Source organism: Somniosus microcephalus, unplaced genomic scaffold, assembly GCF_052327205.1.
Source record: "Somniosus microcephalus isolate GS21.2 unplaced genomic scaffold, FLI_Smic_1.0 unresolved_chr1, whole genome shotgun sequence".
NCBI classification, from domain to species: domain Eukaryota; kingdom Metazoa; phylum Chordata; class Chondrichthyes; order Squaliformes; family Somniosidae; genus Somniosus; species Somniosus microcephalus.
Window position 1 is genome coordinate 16025599 of NW_028225179.1, and position 21836 is coordinate 16047434.

At 43.8% G+C, this 21836-nt stretch overlaps 5 non-coding genes across 5 annotated transcripts; all 5 read right to left on the bottom strand.

Moving 5' to 3' along the window:
* Nucleotides 1-2722: 2722 nt before the first annotated feature.
* trnap-ugg (transfer RNA proline (anticodon UGG)) lies at nucleotides 2723-2810 on the bottom strand. Its single transcript is given in 2 exon segments — nucleotides 2723-2758; nucleotides 2775-2810. It is a non-coding gene; the product is annotated as a tRNA-Pro (tRNA).
* Nucleotides 2811-5928: 3118 nt separating this feature from the next.
* On the bottom strand, nucleotides 5929-6016 carry trnap-ugg (transfer RNA proline (anticodon UGG)). Its single transcript is given in 2 exon segments — nucleotides 5929-5964; nucleotides 5981-6016. It is a non-coding gene; the product is annotated as a tRNA-Pro (tRNA).
* A 1521-nt stretch (nucleotides 6017-7537) lies between these two features.
* Nucleotides 7538-7625, bottom strand: trnap-ugg (transfer RNA proline (anticodon UGG)). Its single transcript is given in 2 exon segments — nucleotides 7538-7573; nucleotides 7590-7625. It is a non-coding gene; the product is annotated as a tRNA-Pro (tRNA).
* A 4701-nt stretch (nucleotides 7626-12326) lies between these two features.
* On the bottom strand, nucleotides 12327-12414 carry trnap-ugg (transfer RNA proline (anticodon UGG)). The gene is given in 2 exon segments: nucleotides 12327-12362; nucleotides 12379-12414. It is a non-coding gene; the product is annotated as a tRNA-Pro (tRNA).
* Nucleotides 12415-14019: 1605 nt separating this feature from the next.
* trnap-ugg (transfer RNA proline (anticodon UGG)) lies at nucleotides 14020-14107 on the bottom strand. The gene is given in 2 exon segments: nucleotides 14020-14055; nucleotides 14072-14107. It is a non-coding gene; the product is annotated as a tRNA-Pro (tRNA).
* Between the last annotated feature and the right edge of the window lie 7729 nt (nucleotides 14108-21836).

A 21836-nucleotide genomic window follows, 5' to 3' on the forward strand; every position in this document is an offset into this window, starting at 1 on the left:
GAGCATTGCCTCGGTGAGACGAGGTGGCCGAGAGGTTAAGGCGATGGACTGCTAATCTATTGTGCTCTGCACGCGTGTGTTGGAATCCCATTCTCGTCGTTACTGTATTACACGTTTGATGCTGATGCACTTTCCAAGCATTTCACTGAATCTTACTTGAAATACAATTTCGTGAAAATTGTGCTGGTGTTGATGGTCTGTGCCCTTGCATTACTCATATCTTGTTAAAAGTAAAATATTCCAAGAAATTCCTCAACCCACCTTGAATGAAAGTGGAGTATGAGATTGCGAATCGGGGACTGAGAACCCTCCCTTCCTTCCTCTGAGATTGGCACCGAATGAAAGACTAGCGGCAACAGAGGCAAATGATTAGGGAGCAGAAACATAAATTTCTCCTTCGGGGGCAATTTAATTTCAAAAATATTTATCAAACTTAATGACGAGATTTTCTGTTTTTGGGACTTTGGTTGAGAGATAAATAATGCGCGAGAAATCCTCGTTCTTTTCAGCATTCTCTCATGGGATCTGAAGCCCCAGTTTAACATCTTACTAGAAAGACGGCACTGCCAACAGTGCAGCACGACCTCAGTACTGCCCTGGAGTGTGAGCCAGGATTATACACTCAAGTCTCTGGAGTGTGGCTTGAGTATGCTACCGCTGAGCCACGGCTGACACCTAAACTCAGTTCATTTGGCTGGAGTAAAATGACGGAGATAAAGGGAAAAATGATAATGGAGTAAACTTTCAACTTGGGGTCCAAGATTAAACCGGGCATATTTTTAGAAACAGCCCGATTTATGTTGCCATAGATATCATAACCTTTGAAAATCAGGCCTGTCTATAATGGGCCGGGTCGTGGTCACTTGCGAATCATTCTGGGTCTGTTTAAACCGGGAGTGCTCACAGTCCCGCATCATTCTGTGTCTGCTTGAAATGGCAGAGCTCACAATCTCGGATCATGCCGTTTATTTAGAAGCAGAGCGATTTCAGCTTTGATGACCGAGTTGTTGAGTTTAACAAAATGTGTCAGGGCTCGTTCGGGATTTGAACCCGGGACCTCTCGCATTTTAATCGTGAAACGCCCAAAGCGAGAATCATACCCCTAGACCAACGAGCCGCCCATGTTATTCTTCCATTTGCATTGAGTTTCACTGCGCTGGTGCGAATCCAGCTCACAGAGGACCTGTTTATTCAGTTTAAATATTATTATCTTTTCCTCAATCCACTTCTTTTTTCGAGCAGTTTCCTTGAACCTGCTCAAAAATCGCCCCATAAAAAGAGATGCAGCGGCATTACGGCCGCATAGACTAATGGATAAGGCGCCTGACTTCGGTTGCAAATTCTAAAGTTATCAGAAGATTGAAGGTTCAAATCCTACAAAGGTCGTTTAATTATCTGGGCGACACTTTTTATATTCTGAATCTGGCGTGAAACCGGCCATTTTTGACAGCCCCTCATCTGAAGTAACGGAAGGCCTGTTGCTTCCATTAAGCTGATTGTACATTTTCAACATTGTAGATCTGTGTGCACGGGCAGGATAAGCGGTGAAGTTGAATTTCTTTCAGGGTAGTTCTAATTAGATGCAAAAAGCAAGAAATGGAATGTCTAAGAGCATTGCCTCGGTGAGACGAGGTGGCCGAGAGGTTAAAGCGATGGACTGCTAATCTATTGTGCACTGCACGCGTGGGTTGGAATCCCATTCTCGCCGTTACTGTATTACACGTTTGATGCTGATGCACTTTCCAAGCATTTCACTGAATCTTACTTGAAATACAATTTCGTGAAAATTGTGCTGGTGTTGATGGTCTGTGCCCTTGCATTACTCATATCTTGTTAAAAGTAAAATATTCCAAGAAATTCCTCAACCCACCTTGAAGATTAGACAGGGCTTGATGGCCGGCATGGACACGATGGGCCGAAGGGACTCTATCCGTGCTGTATTACTCTATGACTCTATGAATGAAAGTGGAGTGTGAGATCGCGAATCGGAGACTGAGAACCCTCTCTTCCTTCCTCTGAGATTGGCACCGAATGAAAGACTAGCGGCAACAGAGGCAAATGATTAGGGAGCAGAAACATAAATTTCTCCTTTGGGGGCAATTTAATTTCAAAAATATTTATCAAACTTAATGACGAGATTTTCTGTTTTTGGGACTTTGGTTGAGAGATAAATAATGCGCGAGAAATCCTCGTTCTTTTCAGCATTCTCTCATGGGATCTGAAGCCCCAGTTTAACATCTTACTAGAAAGACGGCACTGCCGACAGTGCAGCACGACCTCAGTACTGCCCTGGAGTGTCAGCCTGGATTATGCACTCAAGTCTCTGGAGTGAGGCTTGAGTATGCTACCGCTGAGCCACGGCTGACACCTAAACTCAGTTCATTTGGGTGGAGTAAAATGACGGAGATAAAGGGAAACATTATAATGGAGTAAACTTTCAACTTGACGTCCAAGATTAAACCGGGCATCGTTTTAGAAACAGCCCGATTTATGTTGCCATAGATTTCATAAGCTTTGAAAATCAGGCCTGTCTATAATGGGCGGGGTCGTGGTCACTTGCGAATCATTCTGGGTCTGTTTAAACCGGGAGTGCTCACAGCCCCGGATCATTCTGTGTCTGTTTGAAATGGCAGAGCTCACAATCTCGGATCATGCCGTTTATTTAGAAGCAGAGCGATTTCAGCTTTGATGACCGAGTTGTTGAGTTTAACAAAATGTGTCAGGGCTCGTCCGGGATTTGAACCCGGGACCTCTCGCATTTTAATCGTGATACGCCCAAAGCGAGAATCATACCCCTAGACCAACGAGCCGCCCATGTTATTCTTCCATTTGCATTGAGTTTCACTGCGCTGGTGCGAATCCAGCTCACAGAGGACCTGTTTATTCAGTTTAAATATTATTATCTTTTCCTCAATCCACTTCTTTTTTCGAGCAGTTTCCTTGAACCTGCTCACAATTCGCCCCATAAAAAGAGATGCAGCGGCATTAGCGGCCGCATAGACTAATGGATAATGCGTCTGACTTCGGTTGCAAATTCTTCAGTTATCAGAAGATTGAAGGTTCAAATCCTACAAAGGTCGTTTAATTATCTGGGCGACACTTTTTATATTCTGAATCTGGCGTGAAACCGGTCATTTTTGACAACCCCTCATCTGAAGTAACGGAAGGCCTGTTGCTTACATTTAGCTGATTGTACATTTTCAACATTGTAGATCTGTGTGCACGGGCAGGATAAGCGGTGAAGTTGAATTTCTTTCAGGGTAGCTCTAATTAGATGCAAAAAGCAAGAAAGCATTGCCTCGGTGAGACGAGGTGGCCGAGAGGTTAAGGCGATGGACTGCTAATCTATTGTGCTCTGCACGCGTGGGTTGGAATCCCATTCTCGTCGTTACTGTATTACACGTTTGATGCTGATGCACTTTCCAAGCATTTCACTGAATCTTACTTGAAATACAATTTCGTGAAAATTGTGCTGGTGTTGATGGTCTGTGCCCTTGCATTACTCATATCTTGTTAAAAGTAAAATATTCCAAGAAATTCCTCAACCCACCTTGAATGAAAGTGGAGTATGAGATCGCGAATCGGAGACTGAGAACCCTCCCTTCCTTCCTCTGAGATTGGCACCGAATGAAAGACTAGCGGCAACAGAGGCAAATGATTAGGGAGCAGAAACATAACTTTCTCCTTTGGGGTCAATTTAATTTCAAAAATACTTATCTAACTTAATGACGAGATTTTCTGTTTTTGGGACTTTGGTTGAGAGATAAATAATGCGCGAGAAATCCTCGTTCTTTTCAGCATTCTCTCATGGGATCTGAAGCTCCAGTTTAACATCTTACTAGAAAGACGGCACTGCCGACAGTGCAGCACGACCTCAGTACTGCCCTGGAGTGTCAGCCTGGATTATGCACTCAAGTCTCTGGAGTGAGGCTTGAGTATGCTACCGCTGAGCCACGGCTGACACCTAAACTCAGTTAATTTGGCTGGAGTAAAATGACGGAGATAAAGGGAAACATTATAATGGAGTAAACTTTCAACTTGACGTCCAAGATTAAACCGGGCATCGCTTTAGAAACAGCCCGATTTATGTTGCCATAGATTTCATAAGCTTTGAAAATCAGGCCTGTCTATAATGGGCGGGGTCGTGGTCACTTGCGAATCATTCTGGGTCTGTTTAAACCGGGAGTGCTCACAGTTCCGCATCATTCTGTGTCTGTTTGAAATGGCAGAGCTCACAATCTCGGATCATGCCGTTTATTTAGAAGCAGAGCGATTTCAGCTTTGATGACCGAGTTGTTGAGTTTAACAAAATGTGTCAGGGCTCGTCCGGGATTTGAACCCGGGACCTCTCGCATTTTAATCGTGAAACGCCCAAAGCGAGAATCATACCCCTAGACAAACGAGCCGCCCATGTTATTCTTCCATTTGCATTGAGTTTCACTGCGCTGGTGCGAATCCAGCTCACAGAGGACCTGTTTATTCAGTTTAAATATTATTATCTTTTCCTCAATCCACTTCTTTTTTCGAGCAGTTTCCTTGAACCTGCTCACAATTCGCCCCATAAAAAGAGATGCAGCGGCATTAGCGGCCGCATAGACTAATGGATAATGCGTCTGACTTCGGTTGCAAATTCTTCAGTTATCAGAAGATTGAAGGTTCAAATCCTACAAAGGTCGTTTAATTATCTGGGCGACACTTTTTATATTCTGAATCTGGCGTGAAACCGGCCATTTTTGACAGCCCCTCATCTGAAGTAACGGAAGGCCTGTTGCTTACATTTAGCTGATTGTACATTTTCAACATTGTAGATCTGTGTGCACGGGCAGGATAAGCGGTGAAGTTGAATTTCTTTCAGGGTAGTTCTAATTAGATGCAAAAAGCAAGAAATGGAATGTCTGAGAGCATTGCCTCGGTGAGACGAGGTGGCCGAGAGGTTAAGGCGATGGACTGCTAATCTATTGTGCTCTGCACGCGTGTGTTGGAATCCCATTCTCGTCGTTACTGTATTACACGTTTGATGCTGATGCACTTTCCAAGCATTTCACTGAATCTTACTTGAAATACAATTTCGTGAAAATTGTGCTGGTGTTGATGGTCTGTGCCCTTGCATTACTCATATCTTGTTAAAAGTAAAATATTCCAAGAAATTCCTCAACCCACCTTGAATGAAAGTGGAGTATGAGATTGCGAATCGGGGACTGAGAATCCTCCCTTCCTTCCTCTGAGATTGGCACCGAATGAAAGACTAGCGGCAACAGAGGCAAATGATTAGGGAGCAGAAACATAAATTTCTCCTTCGGGGGCAATTTAATTTCAAAAATATTTATCAAACTTAATGACGAGATTTTCTGTTTTTGGGACTTTGGTTGAGAGATAAATAATGCGCGAGAAATCCTCGTTCTTTTCAGCATTCTCTCATGGGATCTGAAGCCCCAGTTTAACATCTTACTAGAAAGACGGCACTGCCAACAGTGCAGCACGACCTCAGTACTGCCCTGGAGTGTGAGCCAGGATTATACACTCAAGTCTCTGGAGTGTGGCTTGAGTATGCTACCGCTGAGCCACGGCTGACACCTAAACTCAGTTCATTTGGCTGGAGTAAAATGACGGAGATAAAGGGAAAAATGATAATGGAGTAAACTTTCAACTTGGCGTCCAAGATTAAACCGGGCATATTTTTAGAAACAGCCCGATTTATGTTGCCATAGATATCATAACCTTTGAAAATCAGGCCTGTCTATAATGGGCCGGGTCGTGGTCACTTGCGAATCATTCTGGGTCTGTTTAAACCGGGAGTGCTCACAGTCCCGCATCATTCTGTGTCTGCTTGAAATGGCAGAGCTCACAATCTCGGATCATGCCGTTTATTTAGAAGCAGAGCGATTTCAGCTTTGATGACCGAGTTGTTGAGTTTAACAAAATGTGTCAGGGCTCGTCCGGGATTTGAACCCGGGACCTCTCGCATTTTAATCGTGAAACGCCCAAAGCGAGAATCATACCCCTAGACCAACGAGCCGCCCATGTTATTCTTCCATTTGCATTGAGTTTCACTGCGCTGGTGCGAATCCAGCTCACAGAGGACCTGTTTATTCAGTTTAAATATTATTATCTTTTCCTCAATCCACTTCTTTTTTCGAGCAGTTTCCTTGAACCTGCTCAAAAATCGCCCCATAAAAAGAGATGCAGCGGCATTACGGCCGCATAGACTAATGGATAAGGCGCCTGACTTCGGTTGCAAATTCTAAAGTTATCAGAAGATTGAAGGTTCAAATCCTACAAAGGTCGTTTAATTATCTGGGCGACACTTTTTATATTCTGAATCTGGCGTGAAACCGGCCATTTTTGACAGCCCCTCATCTGAAGTAACGGAAGGCCTGTTGCTTACATTAAGCTGATTGTACATTTTCAACATTGTAGATCTGTGTGCACGGGCAGGATAAGCGGTGAAGTTGAATTTCTTTCAGGGTAGTTCTAATTAGATGCAAAAAGCAAGAAATGGAATGTCTAAGAGCATTGCCTCGGTGAGACGAGGTGGCCGAGAGGTTAAGGCGATGGACTGCTAATCTATTGTGCACTGCACGCGTGGGTTGGAATCCCATTCTCGTCGTTACTGTATTACACGTTTGATGCTGATGCACTTTCCAAGCATTTCACTGAATCTTACTTGAAATACAATTTCGTGAAAATTGTGCTGGTGTTGATGGTCTGTGCCCTTGCATTACTCATATCTTGTTAAAAGTAAAATATTCCAAGAAATTCCTCAACCCACCTTGAATGAAAGTGGAGTGTGAGATCGCGAATCGGAGACTGAGAACCCTCTCTTCCTTCCTCTGAGATTGGCACCGAATGAAAGACTAGCGGCAACAGAGGCAAATTATTAGGGAGCAGAAACATAAATTTCTCCTTTGGGGGCAATTTACTTTCAAAAATATTTATCAAACTTAATGACGAGATTTTCTGTTTTTGGGACTTTGGTTGAGAGATAAATAATGCGCGAGAAATCCTCGTTCTTTTCAGCATTCTCTCATGGGATCTGAAGCCCCAGTTTAACATCTTACTAGAAAGACGGCACTGCCAACAGTGCAGCACGACTTCAGTACTGCCCTGGAGTGTGAGCCAGGATTATACACTCAAGTCTCTGGAGTGTGGCTTGAGTATGCTACCGCTGAGCCACGGCTGACACCTAAACTCAGTTCATTTGGCTGGAGTAAAATGACGGAGATAAAGGGAAAAATGATAATGGAGTAAACTTTCAACTTGGCGTCCAAGATTAAACCGGGCATATTTTTAGAAACAGCCCGATTTATGTTGCCATAGATATCATAACCTTTGAAAATCAGGCCTGTCTTTTATGGGCCGGGTCGTGGTCACTTGCGAATCATTCTGGGTCTGTTTAAACCGGGAGTGCTCACAGTCCCGCATCATTCTGTGTCTGCTTGAAATGGCAGAGCTCACAATCTCGGATCATGCCGTTTATTTAGAAGCAGAGCGATTTCAGCTTTGATGACCGAGTTGTTGAGTTTAACAAAATGTGTCAGGGCTCGTCCGGGATTTGAACCCGGGACCTCTCGCATTTTAATCGTGAAACGCCCAAAGCGAGAATCATACCCCTAGACCAACGAGCCGCCCATGTTATTCTTCCATTTGCATTGAGTTTCACTGCGCTGGTGCGAATCCAGCTCACAGAGGACCTGTTAATTCAGTTTAAATATTATTATCTTTTCCTCAATCCACTTCTTTTTTCGAGCAGTTTCCTTGAACCTGCTCAAAAATCGCCCCATAAAAAGAGATGCAGCGGCATTACGGCCGCATAGACTAATGGATAAGGCGCCTGACTTCGGTTGCAAATTCTAAAGTTATCAGAAGATTGAAGGTTCAAATCCTACAAAGGTCGTTTAATTATCTGGGCGACACTTTTTATATTCTGAATCTGGCGTGAAACCGGCCATTTTTGACAGCCCCTCATCTGAAGTAACGGAAGGCCTGTTGCTTACTTTAAGCTGATTGTACATTTTCAACATTGTAGATCTGTGTGCACGGGCAGGATAAGCGGTGAAGTTGAATTTCTTTCAGGGTAGTTCTAATTAGATGCAAAAAGCAAGAAATGGAATGTCTAAGAGCATTGCCTCGGTGAGACGAGGTGGCCGAGAGGTTAAGGCGATGGACTGCTAATCTATTGTGCACTGCACGCGTGGGTTGGAATCCCATTCTCGTCGTTACTGTATTACACGTTTGATGCTGATGCACTTTCCAAGCATTTCACTGAATCTTACTTGAAATACAATTTCGTGAAAATTGTGCTGGTGTTGATGGTCTGTGCCCTTGCATTACTCATATCTTGTTAAAAGTAAAATATTCCAAGAAATTCCTCAACCCACCTTGAATGAAAGTGGAGTGTGAGATCGCGAATCGGAGACTGAGAACCCTCTCTTCCTTCCTCTGAGATTGGCACCGAATGAAAGACTAGCGGCAACAGAGGCAAATTATTAGGGAGCAGAAACATAAATTTCTCCTTTGGGGGCAATTTACTTTCAAAAATATTTATCAAACTTAATGACGAGATTTTCTGTTTTTGGGACTTTGGTTGAGAGATAAATAATGCGCGAGAAATCCTCGTTCTTTTCAGCATTCTCTCATGGGATCTGAAGCCCCAGTTTAACATCTTACTAGAAAGACGGCACTGCCAACAGTGCAGCACGACTTCAGTACTGCCCTGGAGTGTGAGCCAGGATTATACACTCAAGTCTCTGGAGTGTGGCTTGAGTATGCTACCGCTGAGCCACGGCTGACACCTAAACTCAGTTCATTTGGCTGGAGTAAAATGACGGAGATAAAGGGAAAAATGATAATGGAGTAAACTTTAAACCGGGCATCGTTTTAGAAACAGCCCGATTTATGTTGCCATAGATTTCATAAGCTTTGAAAATCAGGCCTGTCTATAATGGGCGGGGTCGTGGTCACTTGCGAATCATTCTGGGTCTGTTTAAACCGGGAGTGCTCAAAGTCCCGCATCATTCTGTGTCTGTTTGAAATGGCAGAGCTCACAATCTCGGATCATGCCGTTTATTTAGAATCAGAGCGATTTCAGCTTTGATGACCGAGTTGTTGAGTTTAACAAAATGTGTCAGAGCTCGTTCGGGATTTGAACCCGGGATCTCTCGCATTTTAATCGTGATACGCCCAAAGCGAGAATCATACCCCTAGACCAACGAGCCGCCCATGTTATTCTTCCATTTGCATTGAGTTTCACTGCGCTGGTGCGAATCCAGCTCACAGAGGACCTGTTTATTCAGTTTAAATATTATTATCTTTTCCTCAATCCACTTCTTTTTTCGAGCAGTTTCCTTGAACCTGCTCACAATTCCCCCCATAAAAAGAGATGCAGCGGCATTAGCGGCCGCATAGACTAATGGATAATGCGTCTGACTTCGGTTGCAAATTCTTCAGTTATCAGAAGATTGAAGGTTCAAATCCTACAAAGGTCGTTTAATTATCTGGGCGACACTTTTTATATTCTGAATCTGGCGTGAAACCGGCCATTTTTGACAGCCCCTCATCTGAAGTAACGGAAGGCCTGTTGCTTACATTAAGCTGATTGTACATTTTCAACATTGTAGATCTGTGTGCACGGGCAGGATAAGCGGTGAAGTTGAATTTCTTTCAGGGTAGTTCTAATTAGATGCAAAAAGCAAGAAATGGAATGTCTGAGAGCATTGCCTCGGTGAGACGAGGTGGCCGAGAGGTTAAGGCGATGGACTGCTAATCTATTGTGCTCTGCACGCGTGGGTTGGAATCCCATTCTCGTCGTTACTGTATTACACGTTTGATGCTGATGCACTTTCCAAGCATTTCACTGAATCTTACTTGAAATACAATTTCGTGAAAATTGTACTGGTGTTGATGGTCTGTGCCCTTGCATTACTCATATCTTGTTAAAAGTAAAATATTCCAAGAAATTCCTCAACCCACCTTGAATGAAAGTGGAGTATGAGATTGCGAATCGGGGACTGAGAACCCTCCCTTCCTTCCTCTGAGATTGGCACCGAATGAAAGACTAGCGGCAACAGAGGCAAATGATTAGGGAGCAGAAACATAAATTTCTCCTTCGGGGGCAATTTAATTTCAAAAATATTTATCAAACTTAATGACGAGATTTTCTGTTTTTGGGACTTTGGTTGAGAGATAAATAATGCGCGAGAAATCCTCGTTCTTTTCAGCATTCTCTCATGGGATCTGAAGCCCCAGTTTAACATCTTACTAGAAAGACGGCACTGCCAACAGTGCAGCACGACCTCAGTACTGCCCTGGAGTGTGAGCCAGGATTATACACTCAAGTCTCTGGAGTGTGGCTTGAGTATGCTACCGCTGAGCCACGGCTGACACCTAAACTCACTTCATTTGGCTGGATTAAAATGACGGAGATAAAGGGAAAAATGATAATGGAGTAAACTTTCAACTTGGCGTCCAAGATTAAACCGGGCATATTTTTAGAAACAGCCCGATTTATGTTGCCATAGATATCATAAGCTTTGAAAATCAGGCCTGTCTATAATGGGCCGGGTCGTGGTCACTTGCGAATCATTCTGGGTCTGTTTAAACCGGGAGTGCTCACAGTCCCGCATCATTCTGTGTCTGCTTGAAATGGCAGAGCTCACAATCTCGGATCATGCCGTTTATTTAGAAGCAGAGCGATTTCAGCTTTGATGACCGAGTTGTTGAGTTTAACAAAATCTGTCAGGGCTCGTCCGGGATTTGAACACGGGACCTCTAGCATTTTAATCGTGAAACGCCCAAAGCGAGAATCATACCCCTAGACCAACGAGCCGCCCATGTTATTCTTCCATTTGCATTGAGTTTCACTGCGCTGGTGCGAATCCAGCTCACAGAGGACCTGTTTATTCAGTTTAAATATTATTATCTTTTCCTCAATCCACTTCTTTTTTCGAGCAGTTTCCTTGAACCTGCTCAAAAATCGCCCCATAAAAAGAGATGCAGCGGCATTACGGCCGCATAGACTAATGGATAAGGCGCCTGACTTCGGTTGCAAATTCTAAAGTTATCAGAAGATTGAAGGTTCAAATCCTACAAAGGTCGTTTAATTATCTGGGCGACACTTTTTATATTCTGAATCTGGCGTGAAACCGGCCATTTTTGACAGCCCCTCATCTGAAGTAACGGAAGGCCTGTTGCTTCCATTAAGCTGATTGTACATTTTCAACATTGTAGATCTGTGTGCACGGGCAGGATAAGCGGTGAAGTTGAATTTCTTTCAGGGTAGTTCTAATTAGATGCAAAAAGCAAGAAATGGAATGTCTAAGAGCATTGCCTCGGTGAGACGAGGTGGCCGAGAGGTTAAGGCGATGGACTGCTAATCTATTGTGCACTGCACGCGTGGGTTGGAATCCCATTCTCGTCGTTACTGTATTACACGTTTGATGCTGATGCACATTCCAAGCATTTCACTGAATCTTACTTGAAATACAATTTCGTGAAAATTGTGCTGGTGTTGATGGTCTGTGCCCTTGCATTACTCACATCTTGTTAAAAGTAAAATATTCCAAGAAATTCCTCAACCCACCTTGAATGAAAGTGGAGTGTGAGATCGCGAATCGGAGACTGAGAACCCTCTCTTCCTTCCTCTGAGATTGGCACCGAATGAAAGACTAGCGGCAACAGAGGCAAATTATTAGGGAGCAGAAACATAAATTTCTCCTTTGGGGGCAATTTACTTTCAAAAATATTTATCAAACTTCGTGACGAGATTTTCTGTTTTTGGGACTTTGGTTGAGAGATAAATAATGCGCGAGAAATCCTCGTTCTTTTCAGCATTCTCTCATGGGATCTGAAGCCCCAGTTTAACATCTTACTAGAAAGACGGCACTGCCAACAGTGCAGCACGACTTCAGTACTGCCCTGGAGTGTGTGCCAGGATTATACACTCAAGTCTCTGGAGTGTGGCTTGAGTATGCTACCGCTGAGCCACGGCTGACACCTAAACTCAGTTCATTTGGCTGGAGTAAAATGACGGAGATAAAGGGAAAAATGATAATGGAGTAAACTTTAAACGGGCATCGTTTTAGAAACAGCCCGATTTATGTTGCCATAGATTTCATAAGCTTTGAAAATCAGGCCTGTCTATAATGGGCGGGGTCGTGGTCACTTGCGAATCATTCTGGGTCTGTTTGAACCGGGAGTGCTCACAGTCCCGCATCATTCTGTGTCTGTTTGAAATGGCAGAGCTCACAATCTCGGATCATGCCGTTTATTTAGAATCAGAGCGATTTCAGCTTTGATGACCGAGTTGTTGAGTTTAACAAAATGCGCCAGGGCTCGTCCGGGATTTGAACCCGGGACCTCTCGCATTTTAATTGTGAAACGCCCAAAGCGAGAATCATACCCCTAGACCAACGAGCCGCCCATGTGATTCTTTCATTTGCTTTGAGTTTCACTGCGCTGGTGCGAATCCAGCTCACAGAGGACCTGTTTATTCAGTTTAAATATTATTATCTTTTCCTCAATCCACTTCTTTTTTCGAGCAGTTTCCTTGAACCTGCTCACAATTCGCCCCATAAAAAGAGATGCAGCGGCATTACGGCCGCATAGACTAATGGATAAGGCGTCTGACTTCGGTTGCAAATTCTAAAGTTATCAGAAGATTGAAGGTTCAAATCCTACAAAGGTCGTTTAATTATCTGGGCGACACTTTTTATATTCTGAATCTGGCGTGAAACCGGCCATTTTTGACAGCCCCTCATCTGAAGTAACGGAAGGCCTGTTGCTTACATTTAGCTGATTGTACATTTTCAACATTGTAGATCTGTGTGCACGGGCAGGATAAGCGGTGAAGTTGAATTTCTTTCAGGGTAGTTCTAATTCGATGCAAAAAGCAAGAAATGGAATGTCTGAGAGCATTGCCTCGGTGAGACGAGGTGGCCGAGAGGTTAAAGCGATGGACTGCTAATCTATTGTGCACTGCACGCGTGGGTTGGAATCCCATTCTCGCCGTTACTGTATTACACGTTTGATGCTGATGCACTTTCCAAGCATTTCACTGAATCTTACTTGAAATACAATTTCGTGAAAATTGTGCTGGTGTTGATGGTCTGTGCCCTTGCATTACTCATATCTTGTTAAAAGTAAAATATTCCAAGAAATTCCTCAACCCACCTTGAAGATTAGACAGGGCTTGATGGCCGGCATGGACACGATGGGCCGAAGGGACTCTATCCGTGCTGTATTACTCTATGACTCTATGAATGAAAGTGGAGTGTGAGATCGCGAATCGGAGACTGAGAACCCTCTCTTCCTTCCTCTGAGATTGGCACCGAATGAAAGACTAGCGGCAACAGAGGCAAATGATTAGGGAGCAGAAACATAAATTTCTCCTTTGGGGGCAATTTAATTTCAAAAATATTTATCAAACTTAATGACGAGATTTTCTGTTTTTGGGACTTTGGTTGAGAGATAAATAATGCGCGAGAAATCCTCGTTCTTTTCAGCATTCTCTCATGGGATCTGAAGCCCCAGTTTAACATCTTACTAGAAAGACGGCACTGCCGACAGTGCAGCACGACCTCAGTACTGCCCTGGAGTGTCAGCCTGGATTATGCACTCAAGTCTCTGGAGTGAGGCTTGAGTATGCTACCGCTGAGCCACGGCTGACACCTAAACTCAGTTCATTTGGCTGGAGTAAAATGACGGAGATAAAGGGAAACATTATAATGGAGTAAACTTTCAACTTGACGTCCAAGATTAAACCGGGCATCGTTTTAGAAACAGCCCGATTTATGTTGCCATAGATTTCATAAGCTTTGAAAATCAGGCCTGTCTATAATGGGCGGGGTCGTGGTCACTTGCGAATCATTCTGGGTCTGTTTAAACCGGGAGTGCTCACAGTCCCGCATCATTCTGTGTCTGTTTGAAATGGCAGAGCTCACAATCTCGGATCATGCCGTTTATTTAGAAGCAGAGCGATTTCAGCTTTGATGACCGAGTTGTTGAGTTTAACAAAATGTGTCAGGGCTCGTCCGGGATTTGAACCCGGGACCTCTCGCATTTTAATCGTGATACGCCCAAAGCGAGAATCATACCCCTAGACCAACGAGCCGCCCATGTTATTCTTCCATTTGCATTGAGTTTCACTGCGCTGGTGCGAATCCAGCTCACAGAGGACCTGTTTATTCAGTTTAAATATTATTATCTTTTCCTCAATCCACTTCCTTTTTCGAGCAGTTTCCTTGAACCTGCTCACAATTCGCCCCATAAAAAGAGATGCAGCGGCATTAGCGGCCGCATAGACTAATGGATAATGCGTCTGACTTCGGTTGCAAATTCTTCAGTTATCAGAAGATTGAAGGTTCAAATCCTACAAAGGTCGTTTAATTATCTGGGCGACACTTTTTATATTCTGAATCTGGCGTGAAACCGGTCATTTTTGACAGCCCCTCATCTGAAGTAACGGAAGGCCTGTTGCTTACATTTAGCTGATTGTACATTTTCAACATTGTAGATCTGTGTGCACGGGCAGGATAAGCGGTGAAGTTGAATTTCTTTCAGGGTAGCTCTAATTAGATGCAAAAAGCAAGAAAGCATTGCCTCGGTGAGACGAGGTGGCCGAGAGGTTAAGGCGATGGACTGCTAATCTATTGTGCTCTGCACGCGTGGGTTGGAATCCCATTCTCGTCGTTACTGTATTACACGTTTGATGCTGATGCACTTTCCAAGCATTTCACTGAATCTTACTTGAAATACAATTTCGTGAAAATTGTGCTGGTGTTGATGGTCTGTGCCCTTGCATTACTCATATCTTGTTAAAAGTAAAATATTCCAAGAAATTCCTCAACCCACCTTGAATGAAAGTGGAGTGTGAGATCGCGAATCGGAGACTGAGAACCCTCCCTTCCTTCCTCTGAGATTGGCACCGAATGAAAGACTAGCGGCAACAGAGGCAAATGATTAGGGAGCAGAAACATAACTTTCTCCTTTGGGGTCAATTTAATTTCAAAAATACTTATCTAACTTAATGACGAGATTTTCTGTTTTTGGGACTTTGGTTGAGAGATAAATAATGCGCGAGAAATCCTCGTTCTTTTCAGCATTCTCTCATGGGATCTGAAGCCCCAGTTTAACATCTTACTAGAAAGACGGCACTGCCGACAGTGCAGCACGACCTCAGTACTGCCCTGGAGTGTCAGCCTGGATTATGCACTCAAGTCTCTGGAGTGAGGCTTGAGTATGCTACCGCTGAGCCACGGCTGACACCTAAACTCAGTTAATTTGGCTGGAGTAAAATGACGGAGATAAAGGGAAACATTATAATGGAGTAAACTTTCAACTTGACGTCCAAGATTAAACCGGGCATCGCTTTAGAAACAGCCCGATTTATGTTGCCATAGATTTCATAAGCTTTGAAAATCAGGCCTGTCTATAATGGGCGGGGTCGTGGTCACTTGCGAATCATTCTGGGTCTGTTTAAACCGGGAGTGCTCACAGTTCCGCATCATTCTGTGTCTGTTTGAAATGGCAGAGCTCACAATCTCGGATCATGCCGTTTATTTAGAAGCAGAGCGATTTCAGCTTTGATGACCGAGTTGTTGAGTTTAACAAAATGTGTCAGGGCTCGTCCGGGATTTGAACCCGGGACCTCTCGCATTTTAATCGTGAAACGCCCAAAGCGAGAATCATACCCCTAGACAAACGAGCCGCCCTTGTTATTCTTCCATTTGCATTGAGTTTCACTGCGCTGGTGCGAATCCAGCTCACAGAGGACCTGTTTATTCAGTTTAAATATTATTATCTTTTCCTCAATCCACTTCTTTTTTCGAGCAGTTTCCTTGAACCTGCTCACAATTCGCCCCATAAAAAGAGATGCAGCGGCATTAGCGGCCGCATAGACTAATGGATAATGCGTCTGACTTCGGTTGCAAATTCTTCAGTTATCAGAAGATTGAAGGTTCAAATCCTACAAAGGTCGTTTAATTATCTGGGCGACACTTTTTATATTCTGAATCTGTCGTGAAACCGGCCATTTTTGACAGCCCCTCATCTGAAGTAACGGAAGGCCTGTTGCTTACATTTAGCTGATTGTACATTTTCAACATTGTAGATCTGTGTGCACGGGCAGGATAAGCGGTGAAGTTGAATTTCTTTCAGGGTAGTTCTAATTCGATGCAAAAAGCAAGAAATGGAATGTCTGAGAGCATTGCCTCGGTGAGACGAGGTGGCCGAGAGGTTAAAGCGATGGACTGCTAATCTATTGTGCTCTGCACGCGTGGGTTGGAATCCCATTCTCGCCGTTACTGTATTACACGTTTGATGCTGATGCACTTTCCAAGCATTTCACTGAATCTTACTTGAAATACAATTTCGTGAAAATTGTGCTGGTGTTGATGGTCTGTGCCCTTGCATTACTCATATCTTGTTAAAAGTAAAATATTCCAAGAAATTCCTCAACCCACCTTGAATGAAAGTGGAGTGTGAGATCGCGAATCGGAGACTGAGAACTCTCTCTTCCTTCCTCTGAGATTGGCACCGAATGAAAGACTAGCGGCAACAGAGGCAAATGATTAGGGAGCAGAAACATAAATTTCTCCTTTGGGGGCAATTTAATTTCAAAAATATTTATCAAACTTAATGACGAGATTTTCTGTTTTTGGGACTTTGGTTGAGAGATAAATAATGCGCGAGAAATCCTCGTTCTTTTCAGCATTCTCTCATGGGATCTGAAGCCCCAGTTTAACATCTTACTAGAAAGACGGCATTGCCGACAGTGCAGCACGACCTCAGTACTGCCCTGGAGTGTCAGCCTGGATTATGCACTCAAGTCTCTGGAGTGAGGCTTGAGTATGCTACCGCTGAGCCACGGCTGACACCTAAACTCAGTTCATTTGGCTGGAGTAAAATGACGGAGATAAAGGGAAACATTATAATGGAGTAAACTTTCAACTTGACGTCCAAGATTAAACCGGGCATCGTTTTAGAAACAGCCCGATTTATGTTGCCATAGATTTCATAAGCTTTGAAAATCAGGCCTGTCTATAATGGGCGGGGTCGTGGTCACTTGCGAATCATTCTGGGTCTGTTTAAACCGGGAGTGCTCACAGTCCCGCATCATTCTGTGTCTGTTTGAAATGGCAGAGCTCACAATCTCGGATCATGCCGTTTATTTAGAAGCAGAGCGATTTCAGCTTTGATGACCGAGTTGTTGAGTTTAACAAAATGTGTCAGGGCTCGTCCGGGATTTGAACCCGGGACCTCTCGCATTTTAATCGTGATACGCCCAAAGCGAGAATCATACCCCTAGACAAACGAGCCGCCCATGTTATTCTTCCATTTGCATTGAGTTTCACTGCGCTGGTGCGAATCCAGCTCACAGAGGACCTGTTTATTCAGTTTAAATATTATTATCTTTTCCTCAATCCACTTCTTTTTTCGAGCAGTTTCCTTGAACCTGCTCACAATTCCCCCCATAAAAAGAGATGCAGCGGCATTAGCGGCCGCATAGACTAATGGATAATGCGTCTGACTTCGGTTGCAAATTCTTCAGTTATCAGAAGATTGAAGGTTCAAATCCTACAAAGGTCGTTTAATTATCTGGGCGACACTTTTTATATTCTGAATCTGGCGTGAAACCGGTCATTTTTGACAGCCCCTCATCTGAAGTAACGGAAGGCCTGTTGCTTACATTGAGCTGATTGTACATTTTCAACATTGTAGATCTGTGTGCACGGGCAGGATAAGCGGTGAAGTTGAATTTCTTTCAGGGTAGTTCTAATTAGATGCAAAAAGCAAGAAATGGAATGTCTGAGAGCATTGCCTCGGTGAGACGAGGTGGCCGAGAGGTTAAGGCGATGGACTGCTAATCTATTGTGCTCTGCACGCGTGGGTTGGAATCCCATTCTCGCCGTTACTGTATTACACGTTTGATGCTGATGCACTTTCCAAGCATTTCACTGAATCTTACTTGAAATACAATTTCGTGAAAATTGTGCTGGTGTTGATGGTCTGTGCCCTTGCATTACTCATATCTTGTTAAAAGTAAAATATTCCAAGAAATTCCTCAACCCACCTTGAATGAAAGTGGAGCATGAGATCGCGAATCGGAGACTGAGAACCCTCCCTACCTTCCTCTGAGATTGGCACCGAATGAAAGACTAGCGGCAACAGAGGCAAATGATTAGGGAGCAGAAACATAACTTTCTCCTTTGGGGGCAATTTAATTTCAAAAATATTTATCAAACTTAATGACGAGATTTTCTGTTTTTGGGACTTTGGTTGAGAGATAAATAATGCGCGAGAAATCCTCGTTCTTTTCAGCATTCTCTCATGGGATCTGAAGCCCCAGTTTAACATCTTACTAGAAAGACGGCACTGCCGACAGTGCAGCACGACCTCAGTACTGCCCTGGAGTGTCAGCCTGGATTATACACTCAAGTCTCTGGAGTGAGGCTTGAGTATGCTACCGCTGAGCCACGGCTGACACCTAAACTCAGTTCATTTGGCTGGAGTAAAATGACGGAGAAAAAGGGAAACATTATAATGGAGTAAACTTTCAACTTGACGTCCAAGATTAAACCGGGCATCGCTTTAGAAACAGCCCGATTTATGTTGCCATAGATTTCATAAGCTTTGAAAATCAGGCCTGTCTATAATGGGCGGGGTCGTGGTCACTTGCGAATCATTCTGGGTCTGTTTAAACCGGGAGTGCTCACAGTCCCGCATCATTCTGTGTCTGTTTGAAATGGCAGAGCTCACAATCTCGGATCATGCCGTTTATTTAGAAGCAGAGCGATTTCAGCTTTGATGACCGAGTTGTTGAGTTTAACAAAATGTGTCAGGGCTCGGTCCGGGATTTGAACCCGGGACCTCTCGCATTTTAATCGTGAAACGCCCAAAGCGAGAATCATACCCCTAGACAAACGAGCCGCCCATGTTATTCTTCCATTTGCATTGAGTTTCACTGCGCTGGTGCGAATCCAGCTCACAGAGGACCTGTTTATTCAGTTTAAATATTATTATCTTTTCCTCAATCCACTTCTTTTTTCGAGCAGTTTCCTTGAACCTGCTCACAATTCGCCCCATAAAAAGAGATGCAGCGGCATTACGGCCGCATAGACTAATGGATAAGGCGTCTGACTTCGGTTGCAAATTCTAAAGTTATCAGAAGATTGAAGGTACAAATCCTACAAAGGTCGTTTAATTATCTGGGCGACACTTTTTATATTCTGAATCTGGCGTGAAACCGGCCATTTTTGACAGCCCCTCATCTGAAGTAACGGAAGGCCTGTTGCTTACATTTAGCTGATTGTACATTTTCAACATTGTAGATCTGTGTGCACGGGCAGGATAAACGGTGAAGTTGAATTTCTTTCAGGGTCGTTCTAATTCGATGCAAAAAGCAAGAAATGGAATGTCTGAGAGCATTGCCTCGGTGAGACGAGGTGGCCGAGAGGTTAAGGCGATGGACTGCTAATCTATTGTGCACTGCACGCGTGGGTTGGAATCCCATTCTCGCCGTTACTGTATTACACGTTTGATGCTGATGCACTTTCCAAGCATTTCACTGAATCTTACTTGAAATACAATTTGGTGAAAATTGCACTGGTGTTGCTGGTATGTGCCCCTGCATTACTCATATCTTGTCAAAATTAAAATATTCCAAGAAATTCCTCAACCCACCTTGAATGAAAGTGGAGATGAGATCGCGAATGCGGAGATCTGAGAACTCTCTCTTCCTTCCTCTGAGATTAGCACCGAATGAAAGACTCGCGGCAACAGAGGCAATTGATTAGGGAGCAGAAACATAAATTTCTCCTTTGGGGGCAATTTAATTTCAAAAATATTTATCAAACTTAATGACGAGATTTTCTGTTTTTGGGACTTTGGTTGAGAGATAAATAATGCGCGAGAAATCCTCGTTCTTTTCAGCATTCTCTCATGGGATCTGAAGCCCCAGTTTAACATCTTACTGGAAAGCGGCACTGCCAACAGTGCAGCACGACCTCAGTACTGCCATGGAGTGTCAGCCTGGATTATGCACTCAAGTCTCTGGAGTGAGGCTTGAGTATGCTACCGCTGAGCCACGGCTGACACCTAAACTCAGTTCATTTGGCTGGAGTAAAATGACGGAGATAAAGGGAAAAATGATAATGGAGTAAACTTTCAACTTGGCGTCCAAGATTAAACCGGGCATCGTTTTAGAAACAGCCCGATTTATGTTGCCATAGATTTCATAAGCTTTGAAAATCAGGCCTGTCCATAATGGGCGGGGTCGTGGTCACTTGCGAATCATTCTGGGTCTGTTTAAACCGGGAGTGCTCACAGTCCCGCATCATTCTGTGTCTGTTTGAAATGGCAGAGCTCACAATCTCGGATCATGCCGTTTATTTAGAAGCAGAGCGACTTCAGCTTTGATGACCGAGTTGTTGATTTTAACAAAATGTGTCAGGGCTCGTCCGAGATTTGAACCCGGGACCTCTCGCATTTCAATCGTGAAATGCCCAAAGCGAGAATCATACCCCGAGACCAACGAGCCGCCGATGTCATTCGCCCATTTGCATTGAGTTTCACTGCGCTGGTGCGAATCCAGCTCACAGAGGACCTGTTTGTTCAGTTGAAATATTATTATCTTTTCCTCAATCCACTTCTTTTTTCGAGCAGTTTCCTTGAACCTGCTCACAATTCGCCCCATAAAAAGATTTCAGCAGCATCAGCCGCCGCATAGACTAATGGATAAGGCGTCTGACTTCGGTTGAAAATTCTTCAGTTATCAGAAGATTGAAGGTGCTAATCCTATCACGGTCGTTTAATTATCTGGGCGACACTTTTTATATTCTGAATCTGGCGTGAAACCGCCAGTTTTTGCCAGTCCCTCACCTGAAGTAACGGAAGGCCTGTTGCTTACATTTAGCTGATTGTACATTTTCAACATTGTAGATCTGTGTGCACGGGCAGGATAAGCGGTGAAGTTGAATTTCTTTCAGGATAATTCAACTTCGATGCAAAAAGCAAGAAATTGAAAGTCTGAGAGCAGTGCATCGGTGAGACGTGTCGGCTGAGAGGTTAAGGCGATTTTCTGCTAATTCATTGTGCTTTGCACGCGTGGTTTCGAATCCCATCCTTCGTTGTTACTGTATTCCACGTTTGATGCTGATGCACTTTCCAAGCATTTCACTGAATCTTACTTGAAATGCTATTTCGTGAAAATTGCATTGGTGTTGCTGGTCTGTGCCCCTGCATTGCTCATATCTTGGTAAATTAAAATATTCCAAGAAATTCCTCAACCCACCTTAAATGAAGGTGGAGATGAGATCCCGAATTGGAGACTGACAACCCTCTCTTCCTTCTTCCTTCCTCTGAGATTGGCACCGAATGAAAGACCTGCGGCAAATGATTAGGGAGTAGATACATAAATTACTCCTTTGGGGGCAATTTAATTTCAAAAATAGTTTTCAAACTTAATGACGAGATTTTCTGTTTTAGGGTCCTTGGTTGAGAGACAGATAATACGCGAGAAATCCTCGTTCTTTTCAGCATTCTCTCATGGGATCTGAAGCCCCAGTTTAACATCTTACTAGAAAGACGGCACTGCCGACAGTGCAGCATTACCTCAGCACTGCCCTGGAGTGTCAGCCTGGTATAATGCACTCAAGTCTCTGGAGTGAGGCTTGAGTATGCTACCACTGAGCCACGGCTGACACCTAAACTCAGTTCATTTGGCTGGAGTAAAATGACGGAGATAAAGGGAAAAATGAGTGCTCACAGTCCTGGATCATTCTGTGTCTGTTTGAAATGGCAGAGTTCACAATCTCGGACCATGCCGTTTTTTTTACAAGCAG